Source organism: Amia ocellicauda, chromosome 2, assembly GCF_036373705.1.
Source record: "Amia ocellicauda isolate fAmiCal2 chromosome 2, fAmiCal2.hap1, whole genome shotgun sequence".
Taxonomy (NCBI): domain Eukaryota; kingdom Metazoa; phylum Chordata; class Actinopteri; order Amiiformes; family Amiidae; genus Amia; species Amia ocellicauda.
The window spans coordinates 17,371,243-17,394,777 of NC_089851.1; the positions used below are offsets into that span (position 1 = coordinate 17,371,243).

The following is a 23,535-nucleotide window of genomic DNA, read 5'->3' on the forward strand; positions in this document are numbered from 1 at the left end:
ATTATTATTATTATTTTATTTTTTTGAGGGGGGGGGGGTGTGGAAGATAAGTTTGTAAAACTTGTCAAAGTCAAATTATGTCCCACCAAAATATTCACCAATCAAATACTTAAGTGTGCATTCAATTCAGATTTCTTGAATTTAATTTGGACAATTTACTCTGAATTTACTTTGACACACACCCTGGTGCTCACCTGATCAGAATGCAAAGGGACCAAGTTCACTTGGATGCGAGCCAAAATATGCTCCGTTAGTCATTTTCACCCTTTTATTTTCCAGCAAATTTCCAAAGGGACTTGGTTTGTTTGGCCATCTTTTGTAACCCAGATGTTAAACACATTAGGAGAGATCTCGTAATACACAAATGCTACAGGCTTTGTTTTTTCAAAGAGAAGATTGGACAGAGGGAGTGTATTTATTCTGTTTAACTGGCTTTATGACATGACAAAAATACATATTTGACACATTAAGCATTTATTTTTATGATAATGCAAAATGTTAATAACACAGAGCCAAAATAACTAATCTTTACTTGTCCAAGCACTGCCAATGCAAAATTAAATTGCTTAATCTGGATACAAATCATGAATATAGAAAGTCATACATTGTTTCTGTCACATACAAACATATGAATAAACAACTAAATTGGTAATACTAATTAAAAATATTAATTCTAATCACAATCTTTGAAAACAATACTGAGTAAATAGTACAAAATAATATTTAAAACTTAAATACTTAACTATTGCTTGTAGTCTCACACACACATTACAGCAAAGTAGCAAATCAGCCACCTTGTAGTGCATGCTATTGTTTTTCTGTGCTTTCAGTTAAGGCTTTAGTTGTTCACTGCTTTTTGTAGACATAGAACACAACTAGTTACTGCTACATATCCACAGAAACAGAACACAGTAGCAAACACACAAAAATATATATTGAATGTATGATAGTCCCTCCTCTGTGCAAATATTGATTTAATGGTGTTATAGCACTGAATGTATTAGGTGAATGTCATGTTGAAATGCACTGTACCTAATATTCACACTGAATAGTGTAAAGGGGCAGAGTCCAGATCACTGTCATTTTACTGGCAAACAAATTGTGGTTCATTCAACAAACAGACCAAATCCATCTGAACAACAGACTCTGCATTTCCAATTGTAAAATACCAAAATGTCAAATGGGAAAACATTTCAAACACTATGCAAAGCTAGTATATTAAATTAAATCACCATATAAAGCTACTATGACCACATATTTCTGACTTCAGTGAATCATAGGTACCACTACAAGGCACAAACAAAAAATGCTGTCAAGAAAAACCTGGTTCTTCATTTGTGATGAAGCCGCGGGTATTCAAAAACAAAATTGAGCCAGGGTTGATTTAATCTGACCAGTGTCTGTATGCCTAAAGATTGCTGAAATTAATATATTCACAGAATCTCAATTAATCAATTATGTACCAACTTCAGAAAACACTTAAGGTGATGAGAATATACTTTTCAGACATCAACTCTTTCCCCTACACTTTGTTAGATGGATTTATGCAAGGTGAAATACAGGATAAAGTAATATAAATATATCAAGATAGATACAAAATATATTTACAACATTATACTACACAACACAAGTGCTTATGTAAGGATATGAGGAGTAACACTGGTGTAATGTATTATTGTACTGTATTAGTGCTGACATAACTTCTTAATCATGTTATTTCAAGGTTAGACACAAAGTTATATATATATATATATATATATATATATATATATATATATATATATATATATATATATATATATATATATATATATAATATGCATTAACATGCAAATCAATGTATAACTTTTTTGAAATACATTTTTCTGGATTTTTTTGTTGTTATTCTGTCTCTCACTGCTAAAATACACCTACCATTAAAATTATAGACTGATCATTTCTTTGTCAGTGGGCAAACGTACAAAATCAGCAGGGGATCAAATACTTTTTTCCCCTCACTGTATATATAACACATTAAGAACATTGATAAATTAAACATTACATTAAAATAGTTTTAATATTTTATTTTTGCATTACAGTCAGTCATCACATTCACTGACCTCTAACCAGACACTAAAGCCAACAACTAATATTGACCTCAATTATATTAATGAGATATTTTACTTCTTTGAGAAGATTATTTATTATAGACTCATCAAATCAAAATGGATAAACCTCTTGCATGTTATGTTCATTTGCTAAGTAAGATTCATCTTTTAATGACTACCTTTCACTGAGCTGCAAATCTGTATTAGGGAATATTAACAAATTATTTTACACACACACACACACAGGTAAGCAATATGAATCAGGTTTTGGATCATATAGTGAAGTTTGTAATACATACTGAGTATCATGTTCTTACATGTGTTGGGTGAAAATATAAGAACGTTCTTTAACTTAATTAAATTTACAGTTTATGACAAGCTGAGGAACCCCTGAGCACACCAAACACCAGTAGCAACTGTGTATTGTTCATGTCAGTGAAATCCATACAGTAATAAAACTGTTTTATGAATCATTTGAATTGTATACAAATACCTCCCAACACAATGCAAGTACCAACACACTACGTGAAAAGCCCCAGACGATAACAGGCTTTAGCAACAAGAAAAAACAAATTATAGGTTTTATAAATAACTCAAATGTAAAATATATAAAAAATGGAGAGAATTCTTAACCGTTTCATATTATATATTTTCTTTAGATTAAGTTTATGAAAAAAGTATATGTGAAATAAATGTGCCACTTAGTATTTACTGTAGTACAAGAATATGCATATTAAATATTACAATTAATTTCTGTGACTGTCAGCTTTTCAATTTGTAATTTTACAGCATGTAAAACATGTGTGCTACCATTTAAGAACAGCACAGGGAGATTGTAAGGCACACACAACAAAAAAGCAGTGTATTGTAAGATCATCACTTCTTAAGGGCACACAGAAACAGCATACAAACCTTTTTCCTGAAGCAGTGGAATGACTCACTAGCTGCCATCACCATCACTGATGCATAGGCTCAGTGCAAAACATAAAACTGCCTCAGTCAAGTGGACAGGGGATTTTATACATTTCAACATTTTTCCTTGTACAGTGAGGGAAAAAAAAGTATTTGATCCCCTGCTGATTTTGTACGTTTGCCCACTGACAAAGAAATGATCAGTCTATAATTTTAATGGTAGATGTATTTTAACAGTGAGAGACAGAATAACAAGAACAAAAATCCAGAAAAACGCATTTCAAAAAAGTTATAAATTGATTTGCATGTTAATGAGGGAAATAAGTATTTGATCCCCTATCAATCAGCAAGATTTCTGGCTCCCAGGTGTCTTTTATACAGGTAACGAGCTGAGATTAGGAGCACTCTCTTAAAGGGAGTGCTCCTAATCTCAGCTCGTTACCTGTATAAAAGACACCTGTCCACAGAAGCAATCAATCAATCAGATTCCAAACTCTCCAACACGGCCAAGACCAAAGAGCTGTCCAAGGATGTCAGGGACAAGATTGTAGACCTACACAAGGCTGGAATGGGCTACAAGACCATCGCCAAGCAGCTTGGTGAGAAGGTGACAACAGTTGGTGCGATTATTCGCAAATGGAAGAAACACAAAACAACTGTCAGTCTCCCTCGGTCTGGGGCTCCATGCAAGATCTCACCTCGTGGAGTTTTAATGATCATGAGAACGGTGAGGAATCAGCCCAGAACTACACGGGAGGATCTTGTTAATGATCTCAAGGCAGCTGGGACCATAGTCACCAAGAAAACAATTGGTAACACACTACGCCGTGAAGGACTGAAATCCTGCAGCGCCTGCAAGGTCCCCCTGGTCAAGAAAGCACATGTACAGGCCCGTCTGAAGTTTGCCAATGAACATCTGAATGATTCAGAGGAGAACTGGGTGAAAGTGTTGTGGTCAGATGAGACCAAAATCGAGCTCTTTGGCATCAACTCAACTCGCCGTGTTTGGAGGAGGAGGAATGACCCCAAGAACACCATCCCCACCGTCCAACATGGAGGTGGAAACATTATGCTTTGGGGGTGTTTTTCTGCTAAGGGGACAGGACAACTGCACCGCATCAAAGGGACGATGGACGGGGCCATGTACCGTCAAATCTTGGTTGAGAACCTCCTTCCCTCAGCCAGGGCATTGAAAATGGGTTGTGGATGGGTATTCAAGCATGACAATGACCCAAAACACACAGCCAAGGCAACAAAGGAGTGGCTCAAGAAGCAGCACATTAAGGTCCTGGAGTGGCCTAGCCAGTCTCCAGACCTTAATCCCATAGAAAATCTGTGGAGGGAGCTGAAGGTTCAAGTTGCCAAACGTCAGCCTCAAAACCTTAATGACTTGGAGAGGATCTGCAAAGAGGAGTGGGACAAAATCCCTCCTGAGATGTGTGCAAACCTGGTGGCCAACTACAAGAAACATCTGACCTCTGTGATTGCCAACAAAGGGTTTGTCACCAAGTACTAAGTCAAAGGGGTCAAATACTTATTTCCCTCATTAACATGCAAATCAATTTATAACTTTTTTTGAAATGCGTTTTTCTGGATTTTTTTGTTGTTATTCTGTCTCTCACTGTTAAAATACACCTACCATTAAAATTATAGACTGATCATTTCTTTGTCAGTGGGCAAACATACAAAATCAGCAGGGGATCAAATACTTTTTTCCCTCACTGTAACAGTTTCAATGATGTCACATTTTTGTTTGCTCTCGGATCCATTCATTCATTTTTCTATCTCTTCTTGTATACATCTTTCTATGATTCTTTGTGTCGTCCATAGTTTCTGTAACATTTTTGCATTTAGTGACCACGTTTCACAGCCATAACAGAGCACTGGTAGTACATTGATCAAATACATTTCATTTCAGGCAAATGGGTAGATTTCCTTTCAACTGTGTGCCGTTTCTTCAAAATGCACTCCATCCCATTTTCACTCTTCTTTTGATTTCTAGCATAATGTCCTCTGTCTACTGATCTGTTGTCCAAGATAGAAATAACTTATAAAACTTATATAAGACCTAACTTCTACAAACAAACATCTAATTATTAGAAACATATCAGGTATAACAAATGGTGATAAATAAAAAAAGCTAATAAATAAATACCATTTCAAAACTACATGTAAAGTCTGATTGAAAATGGTTGAACAATGCATAATAAATGGAAGTTCTACTTTGATCTTAAAGAGACAAATATGCCAAGACAAGCTGATTTTGATTGTATTCATTTTTAACAAGACTACCCATCAGATTAATTACTGACTGCACCTAGGTAACAGGTGACTAGAATATGATCAGCTAGCTACTTTTGTATATTTTGAGGTATTAAAAGCCTAAATTACATGTATGTTGAAATTATTATTTATTTGTTTGTCAGTTGTAACCCTTGTTTACTCCACCTATATTAATTTTAAATATTATATATATATATTTTTTTTTTAATCATCATAGAAGAATATAGGTCCTATATACTACTACTAAATCTTCGATAAACTTTACTAACACATTATATGAAATATATTCAGAGATACATACATAAATGTACTGAATAATAATAATAATAATAATAATAATAATAATAATAATAATAAACAAATGTATTGGAAGGACTCACAAGTCCTTTACATTCTTCAGTTTAAAAGCAGAAAATACTTAGCCTTTCAGTGGAAGTAAAATACAGAGCACTGCATCTACTAGTATGTATTTGTAAAAAAAAACAAAATGCACACCTGTACCATAAGGACATCATTTAGCAACTGCTGAATGCCATGTGTGATCATTTACAGTGGATATGGTTTTAAATAATAAATACCTGCTGTCAATTATTCTTTTAAGTATATTACTTCAAATGTTTTGAAGGAATTTAAGGCATAGGGACTGGAGGAGTTGTTGTTTTAAGGTTGGCTTAACAGTAATATCAGTTCACTCAAATGACTCTTCTTTACTTCTTCTTGACACTGACGTGGGTATTTCTTTAAACTATCCAAAAGTATTAAACTACAGCATTATCAAATATATACATTTTAAAATGTTCCACCCATAAATAAACTCCGAATTGTGTTCTTGTGTGATGGCTCATAATAAAATAAGTAAGTAAGTAATAAGGCCATTAGCGTCCCTACACAGCAGGGTGGCTATGCCATGAAAGATGAAAGCTGCTCAGTTGCAAATTCTCAAAATATTCTGAATAAATGGACTCCTTTAGACTCCCCAGAATTCCAACAGCCAGCACTTCAGCCCACACAGTTCCTGAGATATGATATGATCTTTTAAAGGTCAGATTTATATGTAATAGGTTCCTTGGTGTTCTTTGTACTCATTTGTCATTTTCATCGTTTGATTTTATGCTATCAAAAGAATGGTTGCTTAAAAATATATTATTGTAAGACATGGGTTCTGATGTAGAGTTACAACTCTACATCAGAGCAAATGTTTTACAATTCAAAATATTGTTCAAACCTTCAATTCCAATATATTACAGCTCAGCTCAGATCTGGTGCTTCTGGGATTTTTTTTTCCCCAAAGAGACTGTTACATAATAAAAATATATAGTTCATGTCACATTCATTTAAAACTGCCCAGATATATTTTAAATGACTGACTTAGTGTAGTCTCATATATTTTAAAGAAAATTAAATGTGCTAGTTATATCTCCAAGAGACTTGTATTACAGTTGGACCTGTTAACTGTTTATTTTACAGGTACATTTTCAGAAATATTTCTTGCTGGCTACAGGAAATTTTCAGTAATTTCCATGGTTGTTTGTTAAATTACATAAAAACTGAGAAACAGCTCTATGTAAAGCACTATGTGAAACATTTATTTTGTGAATTCTGTTTACATTGTATACTACTGATATTATCTGCCTAGACACTATTCATATTTTCCCTGTCAACTTTTCTATACATTTTTGAAGAACTATATATATATGTGTATGTGTATGCTTTCTTTCAACAGATTTTTTTTTTTTTAAAGCCACACTGATGAGCAAAGCAATTTTCAGGAAAACAGCCTACTCAGTATGCTATGATTCACAATCTCATATGCCTGGTTGACAGAGAAATACCAGTGCAAAACCAGAGCACAAAATAAAGTTACATTAACTGTGCCAATTGAAGCTAAGAGGTGTCTGAATGGATGACACCTTAAATGCAAGAAACCTGTTCTGCACAACCTGTTACATGCATAACCCACCCAAGAAATGTCTCACAAAATAGTTCAGAGGCGGCATCACATATGTCGGCTTTGAGCCAGTAAAGGCAACCCACAGAGCACAACATGCAGATATAGTGCAGGCTTGGAGCTGTAATAACTTGTCTTTATGAAGCAGGCAAATTATTAAAATACTAGTAAAATGGGTATAAAAAGTGTTGAATTTAAATGCAGGGAGGTTATGCAGAAATTCTAAAATATATGATTAGATTCCTATGTTAGAAAAACAATACTTAAAAAGTTAAACCTATTAAATCCAGCCCCCTAACTGAGGCCATCTTGTACTTGGCTTATACATTGATAGCAATGATGCTTGCTGTATAGTTTGCTGAAACTTGCCAGTGGCAACAAGCTGAATCATATCCATAGTTTCACTGATACAGGTTATAGGTTGTGCTGTAACAGTGGGACATATTCTGAAGTTCGTCTACTAAAGAATGCAAATCTTTGTAAATATAGTGCATCTGTTACATAAACTAAATAATGTTTATATTTGCAAATTAATTACATTTGGATACACTGAGAATGTCATATGGATAGTAATAAAATTAAGGATGCAACACACACACACACACACACACACACACACACACACACACACACACACACACACGCTGTGGTGATTATTTTGATGCATACTTATCCTCATTTGGGATATGTGGGTAAAGATTAACAATGTACAGCTATAAAGTAAAAATATAGAATTTTGTGAAAGTAAACTTTCATAGTACACTTTTAAATGACAATTAGAATAATGTTCACATTTTGTCACCATGTTACAAAAAATACTTTTGCTGTCCTGCCAAGCATTCAGCCATACAGATACATGATTCAAGGTTTAGTTCAAATATTCAAAACATTCAAAGTCACTGACAATGTCAACCCAACAAACACCTTCCTGCTCAACAACAGAACAGAATCCCAAGTGCCTGTACCCTGAACTATGACAGAACTACGTCCAACAGCTTTTTAGATACTATCCTGCAAATTTTACATCCAGTTCAGAAACTACTTTATCTACCCTCATTAAATCCAACACTTCATAAATATATAGACTGCACACATACATTAATACGTTTTTTTTTTTTTTTTTAACACGCATCAGCTATATTGAATATACTATGTTGAACAAGATTCAGTAACATAATTCAAGAGACAGCCAAATTAGCTCCTGGCTCATACAGGCTAACCACAAGACACAGCATATACGATGGAGACTGATTATGCTCCTGTCATATGTAACTTTTTTTGCTCTAATTCCAATTTAAAAAAAGTAATATATGCTCCAATGTATAATGAGACAAAGTTATATTCATGAAGGTGTGTAACAGAAGGCTAATATTTTCTTTATAACAATTAAATGTCTTTGCACAATAAACTAACATATTCCATACTGCAACAAAAGGAAATGCAGAGTATTACACAAAAAAGCTATTGTTGCAGTGCCCCAATAGATTTTATTGCAATTAACTTAAAAGCCTTTAAAATAAACCATTGGTATGTTACATTAAGTCCAATAAATTGTTCTGCAAGGGCACTTCCAAATACATTAATCAGTTTTAAACTTACAAGGATTAGAACTAATTGCAGCCTCACACAGATTGCTAACAGTCAAACAGAATTCAAACTAGATACAATTCAACCTCATGTTATTTTAACTATTAGCCTATGCTTTAAAATTGTATTGCATTTCAGAATTAGAAATGTATCTAAAATTATTCTAAAATAAATATTTGTGCTAATATGCATTGCTGTTAGTTACGTTAGCTGCTATGCTCTTTTCAATTAAATGTGTATTAATTTAGAAAACATGGCATGGGTAATGAAGAAAAAACTACTTATTAACACAAAATATCGAGCATGTATTATGCTGATCTCTGAGAACATATTCTCAACATGTTTACATAGGAATGCAAATAAACCTGGAATAATTTTGGCTTAGTGGTCACCAGGTACACTAAGACCACAGAGAGTTAAATAAAACATATATGTAATAACAAAACAAATTGATTGTTTATGTTAAAGTCTTCCAAAATGACCCATATAAAATATTCACCGTACAATTGTGAAGCATCTCTTTTTCTCAAATACAGAGCTCCAAATCCTATTCATATCATTCCATCTGTAAGTCGGCCAAAAGGAAAAAATGCTACAGCATTGAAACATTCACTAATAATAACTATAATGAGCCACTTTTTACAATAATCTTCGGGCCAAGATTATTACTCTAATGTATGACTGAAATTAGCTGGTTTTCTTTAAACAAACAGTGCTGATAGCTTGTTTGAATGTATTCATGGTTTATTCAGCAATAATTAATAACTATTGTGAGACAAAGGCATAAATGCAGCAGTTCACTCAGAATCAAGAACTTTCTATAAATTCTTTATTGAACAAATGTTTTCATCATTGAATTTCACTCAGAAAACTAGTAATTCCTTGAATGTTTTTTAGATCAGGGAAGTTACTGTGGGAGCAACACTTCTTAACACTTCTGGTTAACAATACATTTCAAAGTGACATCAGAGAAATTTCAACTGTAGTGGAGATTTCTAGGCAGGCAGGGCAGCAGTTCCAGTCTGGTGCACTAACAAGGACAGGTGACAATTCTTCTGATAAATCCCTCATGGAATCCACAAAAGGAAACAAGGCGGTAAATCTTTCTGTGATTGCTTAAGATATACTAATCAAATCCACCAAACAATTAAAAAAATAACATTTGACCTAAAATAAAAATGATATACACCATTTGAATTGTATCTAAAAATATACAGTATCTTCAAAGATATGTAAAGGTTCCTGGCTTACAAAACCTGACAACATTCTACAGTACAAGTAAAATATATGATAAACATTGCTCTCAATTCAAAATCAGACAAGATGATGTTATATTATACCATGTTATCAGGACTGCATGTAGCAAGGATGTGGCTGTTATCATGGGGGATTTCAATTTCCCAAACATAGTCTGGGAAAGCCCAGTTGGGACTACAGAATCAGAAATAGAAATGGTTGAGATGGTAAATGACTGCTTTCTAACTCAATTTGTCAGGGAACCAACCAGGGAGAGTGCACGCATTGACTTGAACTTTTCAAATGACCAAGACAGAGTCAGAGGGACACTAGTTAGAGAACCAATGGCAAACTGTGATCACAATATGGTTAGCTTTGAGGCATACTTTCAAAAAACAAGGACCAAGTCTAAAACAATGGTCTACAATTTTAGAAAAGCAAACCTTGAAAGTTTGAGGTGGCACCACTGGATACAGATTCAGTTGAAAATGGATGGTTATATTTTAAGAATATACTACTTGTACTTCTGTACCAAAACTTAGCAAACTGAGGACCAAAAAACACTGGCCAAAATGGTTTAATAGAAGTATGCAAAAAAATATCAAGAGAAAGAAAATGTTGTGTAGCGCATACAAAAGGGATGGAGATGAAACAAAATACAAAGAATATGTTGAGCTGCAAAGAGATCTTAAGAAAGGCATCAGGAAAGCAAAGAGGGAAATAAAAAGAAACATAGCTCTTGGAGCTTAAGCTAATGCAAAGAGCTTTCTTCAATACTACAACAGCAAGAAGTCAATAAAGGAGGAAGTGAAACAGATAAAGGGCAAAAATGGAAGTATCTTGGAAAATGAACAAGATGTGACAAATGTTCAACATGAGTATTTCACAGAGGTTTTTACAAAAGACAAAATAGATAACATTGCCACAGGTTAACAACCAGTCCAGTCAAACCCTAAGAGAGATCAGGATAAATGAGGAGGAGGTACTAAAGGGACTAGCAGAATTAAAAACAAACAAATCACCTGGGCCAGATGGTATATTTCCAACAGTACTTAAAGAAATTAGGGAAATTATTTATAGGCAGCTAACTCAAATATTCCAAATGACACTTAAAACACTTAAGACAGCAAATGTCACCAATCCACAAGAAAGGGGACAAAACTCAGACAGGAAATTACAGACCAATCAGTCTCACCAGCATTACTTGTAAAATGTTAGATGTCAGGTGTTAGATGTCAGGTGTCTTTTATACAGGTAACGAGCTGAGATTAGGAGCACTCCCTTTAAGAGAGTGCTCCTAATCTCAGCTCGTTACCTGTATAAAAGACACCCTCACTGTAAGGGTGATTCCATGATAAGGCAGACCTCCATACTAAAATTACAATAACAAAATTGCCTAATTTCTTTGGCCAGTGGGCTATTGTGGTGTTCTAATATTTCATCTAATTGCAAGATCCATTATGATTTTCATACAAAAGAGGCACAGTACACAGACACCCTGCTTATGTGACCCTTCCAGACAGCAACAAGCATGGCAAAATGGTGTACCCATGCTTAAAGCAGTTATATGCACACGGTGCTACAAATAAAATAATACAATATAGATAGCTGTCAGGGATTACGATTTATTTATTTATGACACCCTTACCTTGGGTGACATACAGTTGTCACAATAAACATGTTCCAAAGCATTACAAAATATATCAAATTCAGTAAATCCAAAATACTTTACAATATGTATGAGCTACAAACAAGTACGAAACAGTAGAGAAATAGCTGTCAATATATGAATTCATAATTACATTATATAAATGAGCAACTATATTTCAGAAATATACTGCTGGGATTTTACTGGAACAGTCTAGGTAAAATACCTTGCTCAAGGGAAGACCAGCAGTGCCACCTGGGATTGAACCCACAACCTTCTGCTACAGAGTCCAGAGCCCTAACCACTACTCCACACTGCTTAATAAATAAAAATATGAATTATGATAAGCACATATATGTTGATATATAGTGTATGTTTGTGATTAATTATATAATTAAGAACATAAGAAAGTTTAAAACTAGAGGAGGCCATTCAACCCATCGTGCTCGTTTGGTGTCCATTAATATCTAAGTGATCCAAGAATCCTATCCAGTCTATTTTTAAATGTTCCCAAATTTTCAGCTTCAACAAAATCGCTGGGGAGTTTGTTCTAGATTGTGACAACTCTCTGTGTGAAGAAGTATCTCCTGTTTTCTGTCTTGACCACCTTGAAGCCCAATTTCCATTTGTGTCTCAGGGTGCGTGTGTCCCTGCTGATCTGGAAAAGCTCCTCTGGTTTGATGTGGTCGATGCCATTCATGATTTTGAAGACTTGGATCAAGTTCCCACGTAGTCTCCTCTGTTCCAGGGTGAAAAGGTTCAGTTCCCTCAGTCTCTCAGTAGGACATTCCCTTCAGACCTGGAATAAGTCTGGTTGCTCTCCTCTGAACTGCCTCTACAGCAGCGATATCTTTCTTGAAGTGTGGAGCCCAGAACTGCACACAGTATCCAGATGAGCTCTAACTAGTGCATTGTACAGTCTGAACATCACTGCCCTTGTTCTCAATTCTACACTTTTGACAATATACCCTAACATTCTGTTTGCCTTTTATATTGCTCGCCACATTGTTTGGATGGAGAAAGTGAGGAGTCCATGTAGTCTCCTAGGTTTTTCTCATGCGTTACTTCATCTAGATCTGTACCTCCCATAGTGTCATTATAGTGGACATTTTTGTTACCTGCATGTATTACCTTGCAATTGTCCACATTGAATTTCATTTGCCAGGTGTCGGCCCACAACTGAATGTTATCTAAGTCCCTCTGAATAGCCTGTGCTGCCGAGATTGTATCTGCTGAGCCACCTATTTTAGTATCATCTGCAAATTTGACAAGTTTGCTAACTATCCCAGAGTCCAGATCATTAATATAGATTAGAAAAAGCAAATGCCCTAATACTGATCCCTGTGGAACTCCACTAACAACCTCACTCCAGTTAGAAGTGACTCCTCTAATCGACACCCTCTGTTTCCTATACATCAACCAGTTCATAATCCATCTACTTACATTACCCTGAATGCCTACAGCTTCCAATTTGAGGATCAGTCTTTGGTGTGGAACCTTATCAAAAGCTTTTTGGAAATCTAAGTATATCATATCATATGCTTTCACCTGATCTACAGCTGCAGTTCCATGTTAAAAAAACTCTAATAAATTAGTAAGACATGATCTGCCTGGTCTAAACCCATGTTGACTATCTCCAAGAATATGGTTTTCATTAAGATGCACCTCTATTTTCTGTCTAATCATTTTTTCCAACATTTTACAAGTAATGCAGGTGAGACTGATTGGTCTGTAATTTCCTGGCTCAGTTTTGTTCCCTTTCTTGTGGATTGGTTTGACATTTGCCGTCTTCCTGTCAGTTGGCACATCCCCTGTTCTAAGGGGAATATGTCTTTTGGAATATTTGAGTTAGTAGCCTATAAATAATTTCTCTCATTTCTTTAAGTACTGTTGGAAATATCCCATCTGGCTTTTTAATTTTAATTCTCCTAGTCCCTTTAGTACTTCCTGCTAATTTATCCTGATTTGACTGGACTGATTGTTAACCTGTGGCATGTTATCTGTTCTTTCTTTTGTACAAACCTCTGTGAAATACTCATTTGCCACATCTTGTTCGTTTTCCAAGATACCTCAATTTTTGCCCTTTATCTGTTTCACTTCCTCCTTTATTGTCCTCTTGCTGTTGTAATATTGAAAAAAGCTCTTTGCATTAATTTTAGCTCCAAGAGCTATGTTTCTTTCTATTTCCCTCTTTGCTTTCCTGATCCCTTTCTTAAGATCTCTTTGCATCTCAACATATTCTATGTATTTTGTTTCGTCTCCATCCCTTTTGTATGTGCTATACAACATTTTCTTTCTCTTTATATTTTTTGCATACCTCTATTAAACCATTTTAGCCATACTTTGTGTGTGTGTGTGTGTGTGTGTGTGTGTGTGTATATATATATATATATATATATATATATATATATCACATACACACATATACACAAACAACGAGATCATTATATAATTGAATGTAATATATTTATAAGATACAAAGTTTTGACCTTTGGTTTGATTGAATAAAATAAATTCTCCTTCATTTCCACCAGGGCTCTACATAACCACAACAAACTGGGATGCTTGCCAAAGATGCCCTAGTTTTAGCAGTGTCTTAGTGCTAACCACAACGAGCAGATAACAAGCAAGATGTCATTCAATGCAAGGGATCGTTAATGTTTAACTTCACAAAAATAGAAATAGACCTACTCTACTTATCGACAAACGTGGCATTTGGTCAAATGACCAATAAGTTAATGTAAATTAAGCAAAAACGACGCCAATGAGTATTTATTTCGGTTTTCTTTTTCTTTTTAAGTGTAAATAGTAAATATCGCCGCATTACATTCATTTTCTAAACAGATCATTTATACACGATCCCTTACTGCATCACTTCGGTGAGAAAACTTTCCACTGACGCCATCACGGTAGCAACAAAGGATCACCATAAAGCATTGATATTGCATTATTATTAATACGAGACGGCATGAGCGTTGTACAGTGTAAATACAGCAAGACGTGAATAAATACATTAGCTGATATACATGATCGAAAAAACATACATCGTAACTTGCATTTACACTGCGGATTGACTGCATCACAGAGCGAAAAAAAACTTAAGCATGGTTACTTAATCAAACTGCATGAAGTAACATTTTAAGTTTACGGTTTTGCATAATTCATTATTGATACATAATGTGCGGGAAGAACACGTCTTTGTTGAAGTTGGTTATATGTAGGTTATGCTACTTTATGACAACTCTGAATTAAATCAAATGAAGCTGGAGCCCTAGCAAGCACAACGGGAAGTGTGTACATACATACATGTATGCATGCTTACATATGTGTGTGTGTGGTTAAACACGACGGAATGGGCCTCATAAGTAGTTTTTCTAAGTAAATCTACATTAAAAAGCGACGCTTTGACCATTTTGCCACATTTAGAAGTGCGGTTTTAATCCAATCGGCATCACGGTCAAGTGATTTCTAATAATAAAATATCTACATGAAACAACAATTTGACATGTCCTTGTTTGGAGAAATATAAATCTGCATTGCAAAGAGAAACGTGAAAGGGTTTCAAATCAAGCAACTTAATGGCGTTGTAACCGAGTTTTTTTATGAACTGTTTTTTTTTTGTTTTTGTTTTTTTAAGTACTCGTAACATCAGTCAAACTGCGGACATGAGTGATATATTTAGCACAGGGTAGTGCTAGATAATGTGGGAATCGCTGAATGAAATCTTTCCGTTTTCTAAATATGACCAGATTAATAAACCCGGGCGTCACGTCTTGTAGACATGCTGCACGTCAGGCGACGAGGTCGGGAGCACTTTGTAACAAAAACAACAAAATGTCGACATCAGGAATTTTAAACAAATCACTCACCTATCGCGCAGCAATCACCCGAGAATCAAGGGTGCTAAAAAGCGGATGAAAAAAAAATCGAAAACAAGATTTACTAATGTATTATAATTAACCATTTGATAAATGCATTTATATATATACATGTATAAATATTTATATATACATAACAAAAAAGAGTTCGGCTCAGTTCTGCCTTCCAGACGCCGAAGAAACAGCTGTGAGGATGTAAACACAAAGTCACGTGGTCCCGAGCAAATGGAGCCGCGGCGCTGCGAGCTGGGCTTTAAACACGCAGCGTGCGCACCAAATGGAGATGCGCGAAGTTTTGCACGGACTGGCCACTTCCTCACATGAAAAGGTTTGTTATCCCAGACCTGCGGTGAAAGGTGGCAAATGTGCTAACTCTCCTGAAAGACATCACGCTGGATTAAGCAGTATTTAAATAAGAATTCGTTTCTAGCAAACTAGATCTAAATCTAACAAACAAAACCCACACAAAAACAATATGTGACAGCTTCTACACACATGCATATACACACACACACACACACACACACACACACACACACACACACACACACACACATATGTACCCTTCATGTTATTGTGTGATTAATTGAGTTATATATATATAATGCAACTGATGTGATAATGAAGGTTGTGCAATAATGCTGTGTTGTTAATATCATTACCAGGTATTTTATATTATTTAAATTATATTACTTAGAGCTTAAAATGAAAATGCAAATTGCTTGTGTCGTAGCCATGGGTCTAAAGGGTCTTGCAAGGGCTCTCCTAAGAAACATCAGGATTTTAATGTTCTGGTGCTTTACAAGATGTGGCACTATTGATTACATGCACCCACAGAGAGCCCAAGTAAGAAGAAAAATAAAGATAGAGATGTCCCCTGAATTTGCCTGAATTCTGAATTCTATGATTATGCTGCTGCCCCCAATCCGGTGTTCAATAGTATACACTAAAAGTTAGGCACAAATATGAAAAGCACAAAAAGGATAGGCAACATCAAAAATATGATGGAAATTTGAAAGATAATTTATACAATCATTTTATGCCTTTTACTTTATTTTTCACTGTAATATCAATCACTCTCTGGATTGCAGTAGCAATATGAATAGCATTTATGTGATGTTACAAACCAAAGGATGAGTCTACTATTTGAAAATAGAAAAAATGATACTAACCTTACACTGATTATGCATCGCTTATTTTTCACAGATTGGTGAAAGGGCCTTCTCACACAGGCCTAGTGCTGCCATTGCTGTAAAGCTCTGGGTATGTGTTAAGTGTTTGTGCCAGGGTTCTTTGTTCACACTGTCACGCAATTAAAGAAACAAACTGAACCACTACATATTTTAGGCCACTATCCATTTCTCAGAATTAACCTTCATTAAGATCTTCACAGCTTTTCATCATTCATACCATACATTTTGGGTGAAGCCAACTTAGCAATACTTGCCTTTTTACCTCCTTTAGTTTATAATAAGTTCCCAAGAAGACAAATTATTCCTGACCTGCCCCGAAGATAGATAAAGAGTATATATTGGTATGGTGACTTGTAACAAAACTGCTTTATGCATCCCTTTCTCCACACAACAACACTTCACATTATAATACTATCTCCATTATATATCTTTTTCTGTACATAAATGGCAGCACTGCATACATTATTCCAATCAATTCAAAAGGTGTTCAAGTTATTGGAGGAAAATGCAAATAACTTCACAGGAAAAAGGCACTGTGAATGTTTAGTGGTTCTGCAAGAAACGTCAGTAGAGAGTCTATCACACAACAAATAATATATGGTGTTAGTCAATACAAATAAATAAGTGGGCAATAATGCCTGTGGGACAAAATAAAATATATGCCATGAAATCATGAATGCAAGTATTGTCATGTTTATTATTTATTTGTTTGTTTATTTATGTATTTATTTATTTATCAGAACAGATTGAAGAAATGTCTGTGAGTGCAGACTGCTGTTTTGTAAAAATGCTAAAGCTGTAATACATATCCAGTTACCAGGGTGTGAGTGTGTATACAATTAAAATACAATGACATGTATTTTAGTTTAGAAAATAATTCAGAGCACCATGGAATACATGGATGCCTAATAATATAGACAACTGTAGGGTGAGCATATGTTTCAGTAGTCATCCCCCAACTCCTTAGACCATCAGGTGGTTTATGATACACAAAACAGGGGCAGCCATAGAGTTTCTACCATAATTCCTGCAAGAGGTCTGCCTACCTCAACCCAGTGAAAAATGTACACTGTGACATTGAGCTGGTCCAATGTAGATGAGTGGAGTGAAAACTGAACAGAACTGAACAGGGGAGAATGGGCAAAATGTTTAAAAAATGTTAACCTTTTGTTGCCTCATAACCTGTAATTAAAATATTTGTATTTATTGTAGATACAATTGCCATGGCTTATGAGTCTGCTGGTGCCTGAGCACTTGGTGACACATTCTTCTTGTGTCGTGGCTTTATCCTGGGCCTCTTTTCCAAGCTGATCCCCTGATTGACATCTGTGTAGCCTGTGAGCTGGGCTTCACTACATAGTTTCATCCGATTTGATATACTGGATGTGATAGGACTGGATTCCACTATTGGGAATTCAGTGTGTTGATTTCAGTTGATTCTCAGTAGCCAGTGGCACATACTCCTAGACTTTTTTTGGTTTGTTGACAGTTGCAAGTTTTTTCCCCAGCTCCTGCAATTGTTTCGACCAGTCTGCCAGCCTTTGTCTGCAATCCCTGGTAGGCTGTTGGCCTCAGAGGTCGCTTTACACTCTGTTTGCCTTATTACTTTGGTTCCCTGGATAGTTCAGCATGACCTTTCATCCTGGCTCCTGTTCTTGGTTGACTTCCAGTTGAGTATGACCTTTGTCCCTGCTCCTGGCCTTATTATGGGTGGTTTGCAGGTCCCATGTTGGTTCCTGCCCCCTTTGCATTTCTTCGTTATTATTTATATATGTTATCAGCTCTGGCCTTGGTTTTTCTGTTTGGGGTGATAGGCAGGTCTCCCTGTTCCTGCCCCCTCATTGTTCCTTATCTCCCATTAGAGCATGCTTTTTAGACTTGCTCCTGCTTTGAGTTGGTTCCATTAGAGCAGACACTGCTGTCTTGCTCCTGGTATACCTGGAGGGTGCTGTGCAGGTGCTGTTGTTCTGCCCATTCAATATAGGTTTCCTTTTTCCAATAGAGCTTTGCCCATTGGCCCTGCTCCTGGTCTGTTGGTGTGGTTTCCTGACCCCCCTATTCACTATTATTCATAATTATTGGTCATGTTGAGGCTTTAACCCCTAGCAGGCGGTGGCCTCAGTTCAGGCTTCCTTACCAGTCCGCATCCGGTCTCCCTAATGATGGCTTGGGTATACAGTAACCCCCCCCCCCCAGTATCCTTGATTCAAATCTGTCAAAGAAAAAACTGCCTTAAGGTAGCAAGGTCACACGTGAGCCTGGGTTCGAGCAAGAAAATAAACTAACTTACAGTACATCACAGTAGATAAAGCACACAGGGGAGGGCTGCTTAAGTGACAGCATACAGTAGACTATAGGCAACTTTGTTAGACAAATACGTGATAATGACATAGGCCCCTCCCACTTTGGGCAGTATCCTTTCTCAGATTACTGGCATTTGTAATTTAATTTGCAGTAATTAATCATACAATTTAGATTCACCTTTACTTTTCCTAACCATAGAGATCTAAGACAATACCCAAACTAGAAAGATTTCCACTTGGACAATATAGAAGGGACACAACACTAAAGTAGGAGGAGACAAGACACCAGCTGAATCAACTTGGTATGTTGGCACTGTGGCATAATGCAGATGGTTTGAAATATTGTATTATTATATCATCAAATATATTCAGAGCAGCAAGGCAGAAATATTATTTTTATACATAGTTGCGAATTACCTGTGTGAACTGATTTTGACTGTTCAGACCAAAACATCTCACAGAGCATGCATTTGCCAGCCCTACTGTTTTTCTGATCTCTTCAGTGAAGGTCTTAACATTTCAGTGAGGTTAAGGTCAGGTGACTGGGAATGCATCAATTAATATTCTCCCTACTTCCTGTTGTAATTAATTTACTGTAGGTTGAGTCTACCCAGGGCCAGCTCACCCATTGAGCAAATGTGTACAACGGCAAGACGTGGGGGGCAGCTCCATCTCCAAGTTTACTAACCTATCAAATCTAAGGTTTTTTTCCCCCGCCTCCTAAAGACAAGTAACCAATCAGATGCATCATATAGTTCTGCCCCCAGAGCAGTTCTGTCCTCACAAAGTTGGTTTCCAAAACCTCAGCGATTCATCTTCAAACTGAAAGATAAGTAAAATATACCACGTGTATTATAAATATAACACATGTATTACAGACAATTTGATCAGGTATCTTTGTTGGTAGACTTAAGAGATGTAAATAAATAAAATAATACTAATATCAGAGTAAAACAAATAAAAGGCTTGATCATAGAATAAATCACTGAAAAGTTAAAAAGCAATAATAACATCTCAATAAAAAGCACAATAATAAAAGGATTCAAAAATGTTAGCACATATATAAACCGATCAAGTACAGTGAACACCATTCAATGTGTTCATAATGACCAAACGGACATTAATTAATTTACTGATGATAGTCAGATCGGGTGCACTGTTACAAGTGGCAAGTGCAGCTTTTCAGCAATGACTGAGCAATGACTGAATGGAGTGGTGACAATATCTATTGAGCATGAACTGGCTCAGCAACTGGATTTAACTGTCTGTACGTGCCTTTGCAGGGAGAAAAGCCAGGCGGGTCAACTTCCATTTGTGGTAAGTATATATTTTATTGTTCCTTGGTGATTGGTAAATGTTTAAGGGGGAGTTTGGTCTGTGCAAATTAGAATGATGTTGTCTATAGGTAGACTACAGCTTAAGCTTCACAGAGTCAAATATGTGATTGCTTTGTTTAACCTTCATGGTCAACAGTTATACTGAAGAGGGGAGGGGGTCGATGAAATGAAGAGTAGAGAGGTGTGGGCGAATTAAAGAGCAGGGGGTGGAGGGTATGGCGGACGAAGTGGAGAGCGGGAGGAGTACAAACTGACAGGAAAACAACAACGAGGTGACAGCTGGTATGACGAAGTGACAAGATGGGTGGAGGGGGGCCCAGCAGGCACTCAACGTAATTTCGACGTCGTTTTGTGGGTTGAAATCAATTTGAGACTATTTGGATCAACAAGAATACAACTACTATGCAACGTGGTTTTGGCAACGATTCATCCATGTCAAAATGTACATTGCTTTCAGGTTGAATAGACGTCATGAAAAATGTAGATAACAAACACAATATCTTTTCAAACAATGTAATTTATTTCCCCAATCCCCAAACTTTTTTAATTTGTGTATTTTCAGCGACAGTGAAAATGCGCAAACTTACTCCTAAATAAAGAGGAAAAAGTTAAATCAAATAGTTTATAAGTGTGTATGTATGTGGTTGTGTGTGTGTGTATATATATACAGTGGGGGGAAAAAAGTATTTGATCCCCTGCTGATTTTGTATGTTTGCCCACTGACAAAGAAATGATCCATCTATAATTTTAATGGTAGGTGTATTTTAACAGTGAGAGACAAAATAACAGCAAAAAAATCCAGAAAAACGCATTTCAAAAAAGTTATACATTGATTTGCATGTTAATGAGGGAAATAAGTATTTGATCCCCTATCAATCAGCAAGATTTCTGGCTCCCAGGTGTCTTTTATACAGGTAACAAACTGAGATTAGGAGCACTCTCTTAAAGGGAGTGCTCCTAATCTCAGCTCGTTACCTGTATAAAAGACACCTGTCCACAGAAGCAATCAAACAATCAGATTCCAAACTCTCCACCATGGCCAAGACCAAAGAGCAGTCCAAGGATGTCAGGGACATGATTGTAGACCTACACAAGGCTGGAATGGGCTACAAGACCATCGCCAAGTAGCTTGGTGAGAAGGTGACAACAGTTGGTGCGATTATTCGCAAATGGAAGAAACACAAAATAACTGTCAGTCTCCCTCGGTCTGGGGCTCCATGCAAGATCTCATCTCGTGGAGTTTCAATGATCATGAGAACGGTGAGGAATCAGCCCAGAACTACACGGGAGGATCTTGTTAATGATCTCAAGGCAGCTGGGACCATAGTCACCAAGAAAACAATTGGTAACACACTATGCCGTGAAGGACTGAAATCCTGCAGCGCCCACAAGGCCCCCCTGTTCAAGAAAGCACATGTACAAGCCTGTCTGAAGTTTGCCAATGAACATCTGAATGATTCAGAGGAGAACTGGGTGAAAGTGTTGTGGTCAGATGAGATCAAAATCGAGCTCTTTGGCATCAACTCAACTCGCCGTGTTTGGAGGAGGAGGAATGACCCCAAGAACACCATCCCCACCGTCCAACATGGAGGTGGAAACATTATGCTTTGGGGGTGTTTTTCTGCTAAGGGGACAGGACAACTGCACCGCATCAAAGGGACGATGGACGGGGCCATGTACCGTCAAATCTTGGGTGAGAACCTCCTTCCCTCAGCCAGGTAATTGAAAATGGGTCGTGGATGGGTATTCCAGCATGACAATGACCCAAAACACACAGCCAAGGCAACAAAGGAGTGGCTCAAGAAGAAGCACATTAAGGTCCTGGATTGGCCTAGCCAGTCTCCAGACCTTAATCCCATAGAAAATCTGTGGAGGGAGCTGAAGGTTCGAGTTGCCAAACGTTGGCCTCGAAACCTTAATGACTTTGAGAGGATCTGCAAAGAGGAGTGGGACAAAATCCCTCCTGAGATGTGTGCAAACCTGGTGGCCAACTACAAGAAACGTCTGACCTCTGTGATTGCCAACAAGGGTTTTGCCACCAAGTACTAAGTCGAAGGGGTCAAATACTTATTTCCCTCATTAACATGCAAATCAATGTATAACTTTTTTGAAATGCGTTTTTCTGGATTTTTTTGCTGTTATTTTGTCTCTCACTGTTAAAATACACCTACCATTAAAATTATAGACTGATCATTTCTTTGTCAGTGGGCAAACGTACAAAATCAGCAGGGGATCAAATACTTTTTTCCCTCACTGTATATATATATATATATATATATATATATATATATATATATATATATATATATATATATATATATATATATATATTAGTGTTCTAGGCTTTTTGCTATGTGGATTCACCAACCACAACAACTAGCAGGGATTCTAGTAATACTCTTTGAAACCTCACCCATTAAGACTGATCCATTTTTGTTTTGTTGTTGTTGTTGTTGTTGTTGTTGTTGTTGACGATGAGTTATGATAATTATTTAATTTGTATGTATGTAGACAATAAAAGCTACTGTATGATTATTATGATTATTTTCATTTAAGGTGCCACACCAATTCTTACACAATAATTTAACATCCTTACAGTATTCGATATAACCTTTAAGTAAACAAGTATACTGTATGACCTTAAAAAAACAAAAAACAAAAAACAACCTGAAATTTAGACAGTTTGCAGATGCCTTAATAAAAGAAAATGGTGTTGGTAATGAGTCAATCTGTATTTAAATCACAGTTATTTTGTTGTTGTTTTTGTTTTCTTAAACTATTTATAGGGGAGCTCTCCTGGCCGTCAAAACTCGCAAACTCATCTATCGCAGCATCAAAGTTGATCGAGCTTAAGTTTTTCCAATGGAGAGACATTAGGGAGACGTTGTGGACCAATTGAAGATTTAAAATAGTTCTTCATGAGTATCAGCTTACTGAAGCTCCATTCTCAAGATGCTAGCATGACAAGGAGAGTATATCAAAATATCTTAATATTGGGATACGCGGTGCTCAGACTCCACTGGTGGATGAGGTTCAAATGAATATGTGGAGTTGCTGTACAATCTGGAAGGATGGCAACAGCCTGTAACTTAATAATAAATTCAGTTGCGTGCAGATTCTTTG

The 23,535-nt window shown here is 36.4% G+C and overlaps 1 protein-coding gene across 2 annotated transcripts in view; it reads right to left on the reverse strand.

Moving 5' to 3' along the window:
- Positions 1 to 15,812, reverse strand: part of pcmtd1 (protein-L-isoaspartate (D-aspartate) O-methyltransferase domain containing 1) — a 37,779-nt gene extending 21,967 nt beyond the window's left edge. For both annotated transcript variants that reach the window (XM_066719655.1, XM_066719654.1), the window contains exon 1: positions 15,571 to 15,812. The gene's annotated coding sequence lies outside the window, so the exon portion shown is untranslated. The remainder of the gene's footprint in view (positions 1 to 15,570) is intronic.
- Between the last annotated feature and the right edge of the window lie 7,723 nt (positions 15,813 to 23,535).